Source organism: Chiloscyllium plagiosum, unplaced genomic scaffold, assembly GCF_037043375.1.
Source record: "Chiloscyllium plagiosum isolate Xiang-an unplaced genomic scaffold, Cpla_swu_hap1 HiC_scaffold_45, whole genome shotgun sequence".
Classification (NCBI taxonomy): domain Eukaryota; kingdom Metazoa; phylum Chordata; class Chondrichthyes; order Orectolobiformes; family Hemiscylliidae; genus Chiloscyllium; species Chiloscyllium plagiosum.
The window spans coordinates 67,458,135-67,468,671 of NW_028270183.1; positions in this window are offsets into that span (position 1 = coordinate 67,458,135).

The window sequence follows — 10,537 nt, forward strand, 5'->3', positions numbered from 1 at the left end:
ACCAAACGTGAAACAGTTCAAATCGAACATACTCCGGAGTTTGGAATTCGAGGGAATGCAGATATCTGAGAGAGCACTTTAAAACATAATCTTGGGTGCTGTGTCCGCTGGCTGGGATGGTATACTATTGACAATCTCTATTTGCTCTTGAGTGGCCTGGAAGACATGACAGTGATAGATAGAGGGAAGACAGTCAAGAGATTTGTAGACAATGATGAAAACTTTGAAATTTAGCTGCCCGGTGAACGGTGAGTAACCCTTGTTGAGAGTATTCCCACATGCAGGAGAGGTTTTGGAAGACCTCAGGATTACATCATTGGGTGAATAACCTGCAACTCCTTCCCTTCCACCATGTGTGAGCCCTTGTGGAAAGACAAAGCTGCGAAGGCCGCAGTGCACGTTTGGGAAAATATGCATTTGTAAAATTGCCATTCAGGTAATGCACAATGAAACAGTGAACAGAACGCAAGTACGCCCTTGAATAGAAGCAGAGGGAGTTAGACCATAGAACATAGAACATAGAACATTACAGCGCAGTACAGACCCTTCGGCACTCGATGTTGCGCCGACCTGTCATACCAATCTGAAGCCCATCTTACCTACACTATTCCATGTTCGTAAAAAAGCTTGTCCAATGACGACTTAAATGTACTTAAAGTTGGCGAATCAACTACCATTGCAGGCAAAGCATTCCATACCGTTACTACTATCTGAGTAAAGAAACTACGTCTGACATCTGTCCTATATCTATCACCCTTCAATTTGAAGCAATGCCCCCTCGTGCTGGTCGTCACCATTCTTGGAAGAAGGATCTCTCTGTCCACCCTATCTAACCCTCTGATTATGTTATATGTTTCTATTAAGTCACTTCTCAACCTTCTTCTCTCTAACGAAAACAACCACAAGTCCCTCAGCCTTTCCTCGCAAGACTTTCCTCCTTACCAGGCAACATCCGAGTAAATCTCCTCTGCGTTGAAACTTTATTGCTGGAACAGCACAGCAGGTCAGGCAGCATCCAGGGAACAGGAGATTCGACGTTTCGGACACAGGCCCTTCTTCGGGCACAGGCCCTTCTTCAGGAGGGCCTGTGCCCGAAGAAGGGCCTGTGTCCGAAACGTCGAATCTCCTGTTCCCTGGATGCTGCCTGACCTGCTGTGCTGTTCCAGCAATAAAGTTTCAACTTTGATCTCCAGCATCTGCAGACCTCACTTTCTCCTCCTAAATCTCCTCTGCACCTTTTCCAAAGCTTCAACATCCTTCTTATAATGCGGTGACCAGAAAGGTACACAATATTCCAAGTGCGGCCGCACTAGAGTTTTGTACAGCTGTAGCATAACCTCATGGTTCCAGAAGTCGATTCCTCTATTAAGAAAAGCTAAAACACTGTATGCCTTCTTAACAACCCTGTCCACCTGGGTGGCAAAGTTCGAGGATCTCTGTACCTGAACACCGAGATCTCTCTGCACATCTACACTACCCAGAAACTTTCTGCAACTGTAATACTGTCCTTGACCAACAATGCTACACCCCCCCCCCCCCCCCCCTTTTACATTCTTCTCTGTTCTTGCTGCAACATCTAAATCCTGGATCCTGCAACACCCATTTCTGACCCTGTTCTATTCGGGTCTACGGAATTCCCAGGTACCAACCCATGCTGCAAGTTCAACCACCTTATTCCGGATGCTCCTGGCGTTGAAGTAGACACACTCCAAACCAACTTCTTTCTTGCCGGTGTCATCTTGCATTCAAGAAACTTGATTTTGTACCTCCCTACACTCAACCTTTTCTTTACTTGAACTACAATTTTGGTTCCCATCCCCCTGCTGGACTAGTCTAAACACACCCCAATAGCCTTTGCGAATATCCCCCCCCAGGATATTGGTAACCCTCTGATTCAGATGAAGACCATCCAGTTTTTAGAGGTCCCACCTACCCCAGAAAGAGCCCCAATTATCCAAGAATCCAAAACCCTCCCTCCTGCACCATCCCTGTGGCCACATGTTCAACTGCTCTCTCTCCCTATTCCTTGCCACACTAGCACCACAGCAGGATGGGAATTTGAAAGTACGCATGGATGTGTATTAAGACCGTGTCGTTCAAACGAATGGATTTCAGATTGAGCTGAAGAAGAGCAGAGACGTGGAAGAGTTAGTGATGTTCGTGAAGTGCAAGTAGGCTGACATGGTGATTATGGTGATATGTGGTTAATAACACATCACGAGGTGAATAATGTCACCATAGTTATGGCGTGTCTTTTCAGACTTAGACAATTGCCAGGGAGGAAATTGAATCAGTGGCGAGGCATTTTCTCCCAGCACGTGGTCGATGATGCCTTCCAACTGAGCTCATCCACTTTCCTCAATTCCGCTCCCAAAACCCTTCCCTCAAACTATGACGAGGACGGAACTCCCTTCTAAATCACTTTAAAACCCAGCAACTTCTATTGACATCATATCATCCTCCCGTATGTCCGTCAGCTGCAAATGAACCCCACCAACTAAGATGTGTTTCCCTCCCCACCCCTATCCTTTTTCTCCAAAGATCTTTCCTTCTTTAAGTCCCTTGTCAAGTGCACGCCCCCACCAAACCGCCATTCCCTCCCAGCAACCTTCTCATTACAACACGGATTTGAAAAACATCCACCCACACCTCCGCACCTCAACTCTTTCCAAGGCCCCAAAGGACCCTTCCATGTCCATCAGTGTTTCACCTGCATTTCCAACATGTCATTTACTGTATCCATTGCTCTTTTTGCAGTCTCCTCGACATTGAGGAAATTGGATTCCTAAGTACAGACCACTTTGGAAAACATCTCTGGGACACCCGCACCAAACAACACCACTGGCTCCTGGTCGAATACGTCAACCCTCCCTCCCACACAGCCAAATTCATTCAGGTCCAGGGCTTCCGCCGCTCTCATGAACTGTCCTATCTGTCCATCTTCCTTCCCACCTATCTGCTCCACCCTGCGCAGCGACCTATCATCATCACCCCCACCTCCATCCACCTAACACACTCACAGCTACCTTGTCCCAGCCACACCCGCACCCATTTGTCTCCCTATCCCTCGGTTCACAAGCCTCTTTCGGGCTCGTGCCCGAAACGTCAATTGTCCTGCTCATTCGTTGCTGCCTGTCCTTCTGTGCTTTCCTAGTATCACACTTTCGACTCAGTGGCGAGGCAGTGGATTTTGAGTTGGGACTGAAGTCAGAGGTTTCAGTTTTGCAATGATTCAATTGTAAGAAATGTCTGCTCCAACAGGACTGGATGTCATGAGCAAGTGAGACGAAGTCAAGCCTGTGGAGGTAACCATCTTGAATTTCCACAGACATATATCAGGGTGCAGTACGGCAAACGGCTGAATAAGAGGCCATGGATTGAGGCTTGGCTGACTGGCAGAAGGCAGACAGTTGGCCAAAGGGGTCTCTTCCAGGATGGCAGCCCGTGACTAGTGGAGTTTAGAGGAGTCAGTGTTTGAACCACAGCTATTCACATTATGTATGGATGATCCATTCAAAGGAACTGAGGGTGTTGTTGCTCCATTTGAAGAAGACACAATGATAGGTGGAAGGGCAGATCTTATTGATGAAGCGGGCATGCTGCAGAATGACTTGAACGGACTGAGTGTTTCGAAAAAAATATTTGCAATTGGCAAACTTTGTGGAAAATATATGGCCGTATGTTTGGTGGAAAGAGTAGAGGCATAGACAATTTCCTGAAAGCAGAAAGATTTCAAAATTCAATTTTCTCTTATGTTCAGCATGCAATTTCAGTTTGTGATGAGGATGGCAAATACAATGTCGGCTTCTGTTCAAGCTAATGAGAATGACCGGGCAGAGGTTTACACCTCAGTCAATAGGAGGCTCTGGACAGATGCATTTGGAACATTGGGAGTAGGTTTTGGCCCATATCTCAGTGATGATATGTTTTGAGTGATGGAGAGGAGGATTATAATGGCTGACTCAGTGGTGAGTACTAATGCCTTGCAGCCTCAGTGATGTTGGTTCAATATCTACTTTGGGCGACTGTGAATTTGGAGTTGGTGCATACTCTCCTTTTCAGCCTGGGTTTCCTCCACAGACTAAAGATGTGTGGCTGACGTTCTTTGGTCATGGGAAATGCAGAGTAAAGGAATTGGGTGGAGGTGTGAGTTTGGGTGCGATTCTCTTCGCAGGATTAGTGGGGATTTCTTGTTCCAAATGGCCTGTGTCCACATTGTCGGTATTCCATAAGAACAACGTTGATCGCAGGGATTTAGGCCTTGTCATAAGAATTTTTTTAAAGGAGGTGACAGCTTCCATATAAACACATGGTTTCAAGTGAATGTCTTGAACGGTATAGGGAGTGGAGAGGCATTCTTAAGGAGGACATCATAAAGGTCAATCGAGAATATGAGATAGCCTCAGAACATAAAGTTAAATATAATCTGAAGAGATTCTACAAGTACATCAAGAACTTCAGAACAAAGAGGACCACTTTAATATGAAAAAAGCTCACCTTTGTCTTGAATCTCAGCAGATGGAGAGACATATAATGTTAACTTCGCGTCAGTTTACACCTTGGAGAACAGAATGGCGGGTACAACTGAATATTGACGGTTTGAAAGAAGTTCACATTGAAAAGGGAATGTGGTGGAGGACATGGAAAATATGAAGTTGGATATTTCTCTGGGATTTGATCTCCGGGATCCCGGAACATTGTGGGATGATAGGGAAAGAAACTGTTGGCCCCTCGTAGAAATATTTTTATCATCTATTATTACGAGCGAGGTGCCAAATGACTGGAGGATGGCTAATGTTATGCCTTTATTTAGAAAGGAATTAATTAAGAAGCCTGGGATCGATAGACCTGTGTGTCTGGTTATGGTCGTGGGTAAGTTGTTGGATGCAATTCTAAACGATAGGTTTTATTTGAATTTTTCGATTCAAGGAATGAATCGGGATAATCAGCATGGTTTTGCACAAAATTGATTGAGTTTTTTGAGGGCGTAGCCAAGAAGATCAATGAGGACATAGTGGTAGACTTTGCTCACTTGGACTTTAATAAATGCTTTTACACGGTTCCACACGGTTCACTAATTCATAAAGTTAGATCACAAAGAGATCAATGTAAGGTTTCTAATTAGATATATAATTAGTTTATTAGCAGGCTGCTGAGAATGGTGGTGGAGGGTAGTTTTCAGACTGGAAGACTGGTACCAATGGTGTCCCATTGGCTGAACGCACATTCATTTGTTTCATTTAAATAAATGATGTAGGTGGGAAGATAGAAAGTATGGTAAGTAAGTTTGCAAAATTGCCAGTAGAATGGACAATAAAAAGGTTATGTAAGGGCGTGAAGCGATTTTCTCATCAGGTCAGCTGCTCTCTGGCCGCAAGTTTAAAAAGCGTGAGAGGAGCGGGGGGGGGGGGGGGGGGAGTAGTGAAGGGCCGTTCTTCCATCGTGAAGGGCACATTATCAGACATCCATCTATTCTCGTCCCAGTTTGCAGCAATGAGATTCTCTCTGTGATCTTACATGACATAACAATAGTACTGAAAGTTGACCTGGCCACACTGTTGTAACTCCTTTGTGGAACGTATTCTCATGTTCACATACAGAGGCAATCACACAGGCACAGTCCACGACAGTGACAGAGTCCTCAGGATTATACCCACTCCATGTGCTTTATGTCTGCAAGTTTCCCTGGAGAAAGGCGGCTTTAAGTGGAATGCAAGGCACTTCGCTAGAAAATGTGCACCGTTGTGGTGAGCCGTGATATGAAATGGATACTGAGCTGAAATAGTCGAACACGCTCCTCATGTGTAACTGCCAATAACACAAATCCCACCAAACAAGCCCCCTGGCTCCTGGGACCTGACAGGATAGCTCCCGGCAGACATTCTTCACCAAAAATAACGGACACACGGCAAAATCTAAACACTTTCACGTCTCGTCTTGTTCTATTTTTATTCCTGTAACACCTCCAGCTTTCTCTGAACTTCTAGTCCCGATGTCAATGAACTGTTTGATCTAAACACAGGCACATTGAGAAAATAATCTTTATCTCAAAAGCAGAGCCAGGGAATGTCAGCTGCACGGGCTTGCTCTCGCCTGGCTAATGAGATATCAGGTCTTATCGTCCTGATTATCATACAGTCCGATTCCACAAATATGCACCGTAACAGTTATTACCAATTGAGATGTCCCAATGAATACCATGACTGACATTAAGATCAGGGGAGAGCAGCTTCGACCCCTTCCTCACCGAGGGACATATTTCAAAGATTATCCTTTTACTTCACAAACTGACCTCCTCACAGCTGGCCAGGGAATTGTCTTGCACAACAATACCCTTTTCGCCCACTAAGTCAGCACCAGTCCAACACAGTACCCTGAACTGTTCTTATCTCATCTGGCGTCACTTGATTCAGAGGGGCAAACATATTCAGTAATGGAAGTGTAGAACTAAATGGGTCTTACCTGCTCTAGAGTTTGCTGCCTTTTCCATCCTGACAGGCGGTTGGTTGCAGGTTCCTAACGTTCCTTATCTGAGTTATACGCATTTCACCTAATCCTGCGATTTGAATTTCAAACAAATGCAGAGAACAAGCACTCTTCAAGTTCCCGCTCGGCTCTCAGTCACAGTTCGCAAAATGTTGAACTGCGTGAGGAATCCACAGTGGATTTAATACTAATTGCCTCAACCACATGGCCACAACTGCCGAAGCGCGCTACTAAACTGGTTTCAAATTCTCCCTACCTGTGGAGTTGAGGGATCGGCAATCACTGTTCGGTTTGTTTGAATTCAATCACCACAGTTTCGACAATGTTAAATGTCAGGACATGTGTGGTCTGTGTAAACAATCTCGATGGTTGAAATGGTTATTCCTTTAAAAAGAAATGGAGAGATTGCAGGAGAAACTAAACAGATCTGGCAGCATCTGGGGGGAGACAAATAGAGACAACGATTCAGAGCTTCTTCAGGAGTTGCTCAGAACGTTATCTTCTCTCAGAGGTACTGACAAACCTGCCGAGTTCCTTGAGCAGTTTCTGTTTTTGTTTTAAATTCCGAGTGTCCACAATCCTTCACTTGCCATTCAACAATTCAGAAACGCATTTGTGGTTCCTCATTGGGTTTGGTTTCCGTTTGGATACATATCCCTGACCCTATTAAAAGAGATTCTCTGGCTGCACTCTGATTAGCTTGTCCTATTATTTTTGTGTTGAACAAGTCGAATTTGTTGTCCTCGACATCACTCTGCATTGCTACTCGGTGGATAAGAACAGCGATCGCTCCATGCGTGTGTACACCCTCTTTTAGGTTAACAACCAAACGAGAGGACTAATTGCTCCACAGTGACTGCGGAGTTCCCTTGTTGCAGGCCCCTCGCAGGATATCCAAAAGCAGACTGTCAGTGAACTCAAGCTTTCTACTGCCCTTCGCAGAATGAAAATTGCCCTCAATTGATTTGACGTTTCCAAAATGAATTCTTAGGCATTCATTGTGTACCATGGGACAGTCTGATCTCACGCTTTGCAGGCACATACATGTCACCAGGATACAACTCTCCTAAAACTGGGAGTTTCTCCCTTCGAGCCTTATGAGGAACATTTTCCTGACCTCGGTAAAAACTCGGAAAACTTCGGCCAATAAAAAAACAGATGGTGCGGGAACAGCTGTTACTCTGTTCCTGAGTCGTGGGAGAACAGCAACCTCTCAGTGATGAGCTGAACGCACTGACGAACGTCGCCACAGAGCGTGAATGACGTCAATGATCCCCGAATGCAAGCTGCATCCTGCTCCTCCCATATTGACAATCGTCCTTAATTAGCGTTACTTTTCCGAAATAAATACTGTTAAGGTCACGATGAAGACATGGGAATAGTCTGATCCCACACTCTACAGACACACCCATCACACCGCAAACCAGTTATCCTCCTACGGGGATCGTCTCACTTCCAGCCTTTCAGTGTCCTATCTGTTCCCGCGTTTTCTAATTGCCCGGGAGCTGAGATGAGATTTGACATCCTGGTCCATTCATAAGTTTGATAACAGCACGGAAGAAATTGTTCCTGAATCCATTGGTACGTATTTTCAAACATTTGCATCTTCTGTCCGATGGAAGAGGTTGGGAAAGAGCATAGCGGTGGTGGGAGGGGCCTTTGATTGTGTTAGCTGCATTCCTGAAGCAGTGGGAATTCAATAACGAGTCAATGGAAGGAAATGTGATTTGTGTGATGGATTGTGTTAGATACACGCATCTCTGTAATTTCTTGCAGTACGGCCAGAGCAGTTACCATACGAAGCGTCTGGATAGAATGTTTTCTGCAGTGCAATGTTAAAATTGGTCAGAGCCATTGCTAAAATGCTAGATTTTCTTCCCCGTCAGAAGAGGTAGATGCATTGATGTGCTTTCTTGACTGTAGAGTTGACATGAATAGACTGATTGTTTGTAATATTTATTACTCGGAAATTGAAGCTGTCCATTACCTCCAAATCAGCACCAATGACAGAGACCAGTGTGTGTCCTTCAGTCCAATTCCTGAAGTCAATGGCCAGTTCCCTTGTTTTGCTGACATTGAGGGAAAGATTGTTGTCTGAACACCATGTCACTAAGCGCTACTTCCTGTAGGAGATAGTGAGGACTGCAGATGCTGGAGATCAGAGCTGAAAAATGTATTGCTGGAAAAGCACAGCAGGTCAGGCAACATCCAAGGAGCAGGAGAATCGACTTTTCGGGCATAAGCCCTTCTTCTTGAATGAGGAGGGTGTGCCAAGCAGGCTAAGATAAAAGGTCGGGAGGAGGTACTTGGAGGAGGGGCATTGGGAATGCGTAGGTGGAAGGAAGTTAAGGTGAGGGTGATAGGCCAGAGTGGGGGTGGGGGCGGAGAGGTCAGGAAGAAGATTGCAGGTCAAGAAGACGGTGCTGAGTCCGAGGGTTGGCACTGAGATAAGGTGGGGGGAGGGGAAATGAGGAAGCTAGAGAAATCTGTGTTCATCTCTTGTGGTTGGAGGGTTCCTAGGCGGAAGATGAGGTGCTCTTCCTCCAGGCGTCTGTTGCCATGGTCTGGCGATGGAGAAGGCCAAGGACCTGCATGTCCTTGGCGGAGTGGGAGGGGGAGTTAAAGTGTTCAGCCACAGGGCGGCTGGGTTGTTTGGTGCGGGTGTCCCAGAGGTGTTCTCTGAAATGTTCCGCCAGTAAGCGGCCTGTCTCCCCACGGTAGAGGAGGCCACATCGGGTGCAGTGGATGCAGTAAATGTTGTGTGTGGAGGTGCAGGTGAATTTTTTATGGATATGGGAGGATCCCTTGGGGCGATGGAGAGAAATGAGGGGGAGGTGTGGTCGCAAGATTTGCATTTCTTGCGGTTGCAGGGGAAGTTGCTGGGAGTGGAGGTTGAGTTGGTGGGGGTTGTGAAACTGACGAGGGAGTCGCGGAGGGAGTGGTTTTTCCAGAACGCTGGTAGGGGAGGGGAGGGAAACATGTCCTTGGTGGTGTGGCCTGTTTGGAGGTGGCAGAAATGACGAAGGATGATACGATATTTGGAGGTTGGTGGGGTGGTAGGTGTGGACCAGTGGGGTTCTGCCGTCATGGCGATTTGGAGGGGCGGGGTTCAAGGGCGGAGGAGCGGGAAGTGGAGGAGATGCGGTGGAGAGCATCGTCAACCACGTCTGAGGGGAAATTTCGGACTTTGAAGAAGGAGGTCATCTGGGTTGTTCGGTATTCGAATTGGTCCACCTGGGAGCAGATGCAGTGGAGGTGAAGGATGGCGTTTTTACAGAGGGCAGCGTGGGAGGAGGTGTAATCTAGGTCGGTTTTGAGACCTACCCACTATCGTGGTGTCATTAGTAAATCTGTAAATGGAGTTAGAGCTGAATTTGGCGGTACGGTCATGAGAGGGTAAGAAATATTGAAGCGGGGTGAATACACAGCCTTGAAGGGCACCAGTATTGCGTATTATTGAAGAAGAGGAGTTTCCAACTATCCTCATTCATTGTGATCTGCAGGTCAGAAAGTTACAGATCCAGTTCCCGATGTGAGGAAAGAGTCCTAGGACTCAGAAATGTCAATGACTCTTGTTGGCATTAGGGTCTTCAAGGCAGAGCTAAAGCCAATATACAGAAGACTGATGTAGGTGTCCTTGTTATCCAGATATTCCAGAGATGAGTGAAGTGTCAGAGAGATGGGGTCTGCATGGATCGATTACGATCGTGTCGAATTATCGAGGATCTCAGCAATCTGGGAGTTAATGTTTGCCATTCTTAACCTCTTAAAGCACTTCATAGATGAGATCAGCCATGATTGTATTAAAAATCGGAGCAGGTTCGAGGAGCCGAATTTCAGACTCATGCTCCTATTTCTTGTGTTCATTTGTTCTTTATAGTTCAGAGGGAAACATGTTAATGAATGGTCCTGGCAGACAATGAAGATTCCCACACACAAATCCCATTTCTCAGCTATAAGCCCATCGTCCTAAAGGTTTCAGCAATGCATGGGATTATTGATATACCACACAGGTAAAATGAATGCTTATGATTCAAACATTCATCCTAAT